This window comes from Bos javanicus, chromosome 14 (genome assembly GCF_032452875.1).
Source record: "Bos javanicus breed banteng chromosome 14, ARS-OSU_banteng_1.0, whole genome shotgun sequence".
Lineage (NCBI taxonomy): Eukaryota > Metazoa > Chordata > Mammalia > Artiodactyla > Bovidae > Bos > Bos javanicus.
In genome coordinates, this window is record NC_083881.1 from 16,562,558 (window position 1) to 16,569,092 (window position 6,535).

At 42.9% G+C, this 6,535-nt stretch overlaps 1 non-coding gene across 1 annotated transcript; it reads left to right on the forward strand.

Moving 5' to 3' along the window:
* Positions 1-200: 200 nt before the first annotated feature.
* On the forward strand, positions 201-273 carry TRNAG-CCC (transfer RNA glycine (anticodon CCC)). The gene has a single exon. It is a non-coding gene; the product is annotated as a tRNA-Gly (tRNA).
* Positions 274-6,535: the final 6,262 nt, after the last annotated feature.

Genomic DNA, 6,535 nt, shown 5'->3' on the forward strand with positions numbered 1-6,535 from the left:
TCCCTAGTCCTGACCCTCTTCTGTCTGCACGCAGAGGCCTCTTTCCTTTGGTCTCCCCTCTGCCAACCCCCACCTGCCAATCACAGTCCAAGGACACCCTACACAATGCTAGTTTCCCCACATCCCTCCCCTGTTGAAGAGCTTGCCCCCAGAGCCCCCCCACCCTTTTTTTTATTATAAGATTAAGCCCTGATGGGATGTCCCTGGTGGTCCAGTGGCTAAGACTCTGTGCTCCCAATGCAGGCGGCCCAGGTTCGATCCCTGGTCAGGGAACCAGATCCCACATGCCTCAACTAAAGATCCTGCCTGCCACAACGAAAACGGAAGATCCCGCATGCCACAACTAAGACCCGGTGCAGCCAAATAAATTTTTTAAAAGATGATTAAGCCCTAAATCTCATCTTGCTCTCAAGGCTCTCATATTGTAAAGACACACCGCATTCCGAATACAGGCCACCCCATTACTTCCCCGGGCTCTCACTTCTATAATCCACTCAGCATCTCAGTCCCAAGACCAGCAGGAGAAGCAATGCTCTAATTCCGCATTTGGATTTATTCCAATGCGACTGGATCTTCGTCTCAGCGGGTAGCAATCCTGGAGCCAGACCCAGGTTCAGATGACGTTCATGTGCGTGTTGACTGTGCTCCTTGGGGAACGTTGCCCATACCCGTTTCCTCATTTGAGCCATAGATAATAATAATCCCTACTTCATATGGTTGTTGTGAGGATGAATCAGTTCATATACAGGCAGTAGCTTTGACCTGCGCTCGTACAAACGGAGAGCCCAATAAATGTTGGCTATCATGACGAGTTCCCACAAGGGGTTATTTTAAGATTCTTAAAAGAAGTTCAAGAGTGATCTATCTACTAAGAAGGTTTTCACTCTGCATGAGCTCATGCTTTCTGAGCCTTTCTGCCCCCAGGCTGCAGCTCAAAGCCATATAAGGCACCAAAACACATTCCTCATGAGCGCAAGCAGCTCTTTAAAGGTCTCACCTTTACTCCCAGCAGCCAAATCAAAGGTTAGCACTGCTGAACAGAAAGCTAAGATCGGTATAATAGGAAAACAATTGGAGGCATGTTTCCTCATTACTCAGTCTCAGCATATGGACATTGCTGTCAAGTTCTCTAAGTGTGTGTCACACATTCTGGCTTCCCGTGCTGCTGGTCAACCCCACTTTCACTCCAGAGAACACCTGAGGATGCAATTGTTAAAAGCTCTGCTTTTGCTTATTTAAAAAAAAAAGATCATGGGGGTAAATGTGTGAGTGAGGGAAGGTATGATTTATATATATTTTAATCTTATTTATTTTCAATATTTTGAATAAAATATTATTTGTTTTATTTACTAATGAGTAAAATTATTGATGGGGCTCACAACTTTTTTTGTTTTTGATAGGGGTACAGTTTGAAATGGAGCAGGACCACACGGTCCTTGCGCCCACCACCACATGTTCTCTGCATGCCTTTTGCCTGTGGAAAACTTAAGTCAAAGAATAAGTTTAATCAGAGAAATGTGGAAATGTGGAAACAAAAGAAAACAGTCAAAGGAGACTAAATAATAGTAATGTTGTCATTAAGCACAATCAAGAATCTTTAGTTCTTTCTCAAGGGCTATAGAGAATATTCTGATCTATATCCTGTGAGCTGTACTATAGATACTAGAACACCAGGTAGAAAAGTTAACTACATGATGACCAGACTGTACCCAGAATATGAGCTGCCACAATGCATTTTAAAATGTTTCCTCATTTATCTGGCTGTGTTGGGTCTTAGTTGCGGCATGTGGAATTCTTTAGTTGCAAGGAAATGGGAACAAATGCACCCCGGAACTGAAGATTAACTGTACCTAAAACAAGCAAGATGATGCTGGTCAGACCAGTGATGACTAATTTGAAGATGACTGTTAGAGATGACTGTGCTGCTTGTGCATGTAAACTCCCCTACTCTGTCTATAAAAGCTCTCCCCCCCTGCTTGTTGTGGGGGTGTGCTGGGGGCTGGGGGGAAGTCGGCCTTTGGACAGATGTCTGCCACCCTTCCCTAGCTGCCAGCATCTGAAATAAAGTAAACTTGCCTTTCCACCAACCTGGCCTGTTTATTGGCTTTTGAGCGGCAAGCAGCTGCAGTGAGCAGCCACGGCGAGCAGCCAGACCCCCATGCATACTTTTCGGTAACAAGTCGATTGACAATGTTGTGTTAGTTTCAAGTGTACAGCAAAGGAGGCTCATGACTCTTAAAAACACAAAAGGATATATGATGGAGTTTCCCCTCTTCCTCTAATGCCAACCACCCAGCTCTCCTCTCCAGAGCCCACTACTATCACCAGTTTCTTTGGGATATTGGATATTCTTTATATTCTGTACAAATACAAGCAAATATATACCTATTTTCTCTCTCTCTCTTTTTTTCTTTAACCAAGACACAAAGGCAGCAGATACATATATGTTCTAGGGTCCTTCCAAAGTAAAGATGGATTGACTTTTATCTATTTTTAAGTATTTATTTGGCTGTGCTGGATCTTCATTGCAGCATACAGAATTCTTTGGTTGCAACATGCAAACTCTTAGTTGCTGCATGTGGGAGATCTAGTTCCCTAGCCAGGGATCAAACTCAGTCCCCTGCACAGGGAGCACAGAGTCTTAGCAACTAGACCACCACAGAAGTCACCATTATCTTCTCTTTCAATACACAGTTTTTCCACTTGCTTTTTAAATTTAATCTTACTAAATATTTAATACATGTGAAAGAATATAAACTTAAGATAAAGAGTAAAAACATTACCAGTCAGCCTAAGAAACATAAGCTTCATATGTTTTCATAGCTTCCTGAAGTTTTCTTCCATGTTGTTGTTCAACTAGGTTGTGTCCAACTCTTTGTGACTCCAAGAACGGCAGCACGCCAGGCTTCCCTGTCCTTCACCATTTCCTGGAGTTTGCTCAGACGAAAGTCCATTGAGTCAGTGATGCCATCCAACCATTTCATCATCTGTGGCCCTCTTCTCCTGCCCTCAATCTTTCCCAGCATCAGGGTCCTTTCCAGTGAATCAGCTCTTCACATCACGTGACCAAAGTATTGGAGCTTCAGCTTCAGTCCTTCCAACGAATATTCAGGGACTGACTGGTTTGATCTCCTTAGTGTCCAAGGGACTCTCAAGAGTCTTCTCTAGCACCACAGTTGGAAAGCATCAGTTCTTCGGTGCTCAGCTTTCTTTACAGTCCAACTCTCACATCTGTACACGACTATTGGAAAAATCATAGCTTTGACTATATAGACTTTTGTCGGCAAAATGATGTCTGTACTTTTTAATATGCTGTCTAGGTTAGTCATAGCTTTTCTTCCAAGGAACAAGTATCTTTTAATTTCATGGCTACACTCACTATAGGCAGTGATTTGGGACTGCCTTCCACAGAGTTTGAAACAAATTGATTTTTTTTTATTTTTGAAAATTTCCAAGATGCCTAGAAGTTTAATAGCCGGCAACATCATTTAAGTTACAGAACTAAGAGGTTGGGAAAATGAAAGGATCATCACTTTAAAGTGACATTTTTAAAGGATGAGCTAAATATCATTTTTTGTTTCACCCTGAGGTAATCATGGAAAGCAACTCTTGGCTTTTCCTTCAATACTTGCTAAAGGGTCCAGGTACATACTTTATTCTGGCATAATTCCTGTAAGGGTTGATGTTTTTCAGAACTGACCAAAATAATTATTTCCTGTAATGAGATAATTATGTAATCAAGTTCAGCAACATTTCTTTGTAATTCTGTTTACTTAAAAATGACTAATGCTTTAGGTATTTAAGAAGTGCATCCTGTGCTCCAAGCTTTGAAATAAAAGTCCTTGTGATATGTAAGTTCTCCTGACATTTAATAGCATCAGGAATAAGCAGGTTGACTATTAACTGAATTGTTTATCTGGAAATATAACCACTGTCAGATTATAGGGAACTATGAAATGGAATGTCACAGTGTCTAGAATTTGGCATTGGAGATTCCTGTAAATAAGTACAGTGAGTTAAAGTGACTTACTCCAATATTATAAAGCAATTATCCTCCAATTAAAAATAAATTTAAGAAAAAATGAAGTGACTTACTTAAAGCCAACATTACATATATATATATATATATATATTTACTTATTGACTTATTTGGGCTTCCCTGGTGGCTCAGTGGTAAAGAATCTGCCTGCCAATGTAGAAAACACAGGATCCCTGGGGCAGGAAGATCCTCTGGGGAAGGAAATGGCAACCCACTCCAGTATTCTTGCGTGGAGAATTCCATGGACAGAGGGGCCTGGTGTGCTGCAGTCCATGGGGCTGCAGAGAGTCAGACATGACTGAGCAACTAAACAGCAAGAGCAGCATTTATTTCTTTGGCTGCTTTGGGTTTAGTTGTAGTACACAGGATCTTCACTGCATCAAGCGGATCTTCCCTTGCAGTGCATGGGCTCTCTAGTTGTGGCTTGTGGGCTTAGCCGCCCCATGTAACATGGGCTCTTAGTTCCCCAACCAGGGATCAAACCCACATCCCTTGCATTGCAAAGTGGATTCTTAACCACTGGACCACCAGGGAAGTCCCAAAGCCAGCATTACTTCTGATCATGAATCCACCTACAGCAAAAGGAGTAAGTCAATGAGTCGGTGCCTTAGGATTCTCTGGTTTTACCATGCTCCTCATAACCCAGAAGTAGCTGATCTTCTGGAAGGTAGAATAAATGGCCTGTTGAAGGCAGGCACAGCACCAGCTGAGAGACACCACCTGGTGATGCTGACCTCCTGTCCTAAAGAATGCCGTAAGCTATGACAGTGCTGCCAGAATTCCCGGATCTAGGCACCAAAGGATATGTGTGAAGCATCTCTGGCCGCTACACCCAATGATCCCCTCTCCAAGTGTTTGCCTCCCTTCTCTGTGATTTGAATCAAACCCTTTTTGGCTTCAAGCAGCAAGAATGATTTCTGTTGCCTGACTGGTATGCTTACTGAATCAACACCTCTCAGAGAGGGCTTCGAACATCAGCCTTTTGTGTGTGTGTGTGTGTGTGTGTGTGTGTGTGTATGCTTACTGAATCAACACCTCTCAGAGAGGGCTTCGAACATCAGCCTTTTGTGTGTGTGTGTGTGTGTGTGTGTGCAGGCTTTCTCCAGTTGCAGTGAATGGTGGCTACTCTCCAGTTGTGGTGCATGGGCTTCTCATTGCAGTGGCTTCTCTTTTTGGAGACCACAGGGCCTAGGTGTGCAGGCTTCAGTGATTGTGGAGCTTAAGTTGCTCTGCAGCATTTGGGATCTTCCAAGACTAAGGATCGACCTTTTGTCCCTTGCATTGGCAGACAGATATTTAACCACTGGACCACCAGGGAAGAACAAAATAACTCTTTCTTAAGTGAAGCAATGAAAGCCCAGAGAGGTTAAGTGACTTCCTTAAGGTCACACAGCAAGTGACTAACAAAAGCACAATTATAATGGGGACTAAAGACTCAAACCTGATTTTTCCTGTATTCTGAGTGCAGGCAGAATCTAGGTCTCCTCTGTACCTGGCCCCAAGGAGGTCACACACAGCTCTGTACCCCATGGGCCTTGAGTGGAAAGTGACTCATATATCACCCATGTTTCTAGAAATGGTGTCTGTCAGAACAGTGTGGCTTTATTAACATTTTTACCGTCAATATCTTTCCAACGTTCTTCCCAGAAATTGCTCTAAAACTCCAGGTCCCCATGGAAACCATTGGAAAGACTGCCTATTGACTCTACATGTGATGCTGCTACGACTGCTCCCTTGATAACAAATGGATGCTATTAAAAGCCTGGCTCAAATGGAAGCCTGCTATAGCTCATGGTGAGAGCCACATTCTCTTTGGACTGACAGGGCGAAAAGAAATCACCCTCTGATGCTAGGCTACATGGTCAAGTGTAGAGGAGAGAAGGAAAAAGTAATGCCTTCCCCAACTGTCACGAGCAGATACACAGGACAAGGTGCTTTCAATATATGTTTACAAGAGGAGGCTAGAGTGAAGAACCCACCAAGGTGTGAGAGTGATACTGATTAAGTCAACTCACAATAATCTTTGCTATTTGCCATTTGTAATGTCCTTTCTAGATCAAAAAGTGAAAGAGTAGTGGAGTGGAGGCTTGAGAGACCGAAAAAGAAAAAAGGATAATACCACCTAAATAAGAATTATATACCTTTCCTAAACAGTACAGTACTGTTTATAAAAGGACAGTAGCATCTGAAAATGGAACAGAACCTGGTCAAAAGGAAGAATGCAAAGAGCAAGAATTTAGCAGCAATTTTCTGGCATTACCCTTACCCAGAGATGGGGGCAGTGGGGAACCTGACCTTCCAGACCCCTGAGGTAGCAGGGATTGCTCCTTCATTAAATGTTCCAGGCATGTTTGTTGGGCACCTACACAGTGGCAGACAACATGCTAGGCAAAGCAGAGAGAGCTCACAGTCTAGTGACGGGAGATAAAAACAGACTTTACACAAAATAAATATAGCAAATCACTTCAGTTAAGTGATAACTGCTGTGAAGGGAGA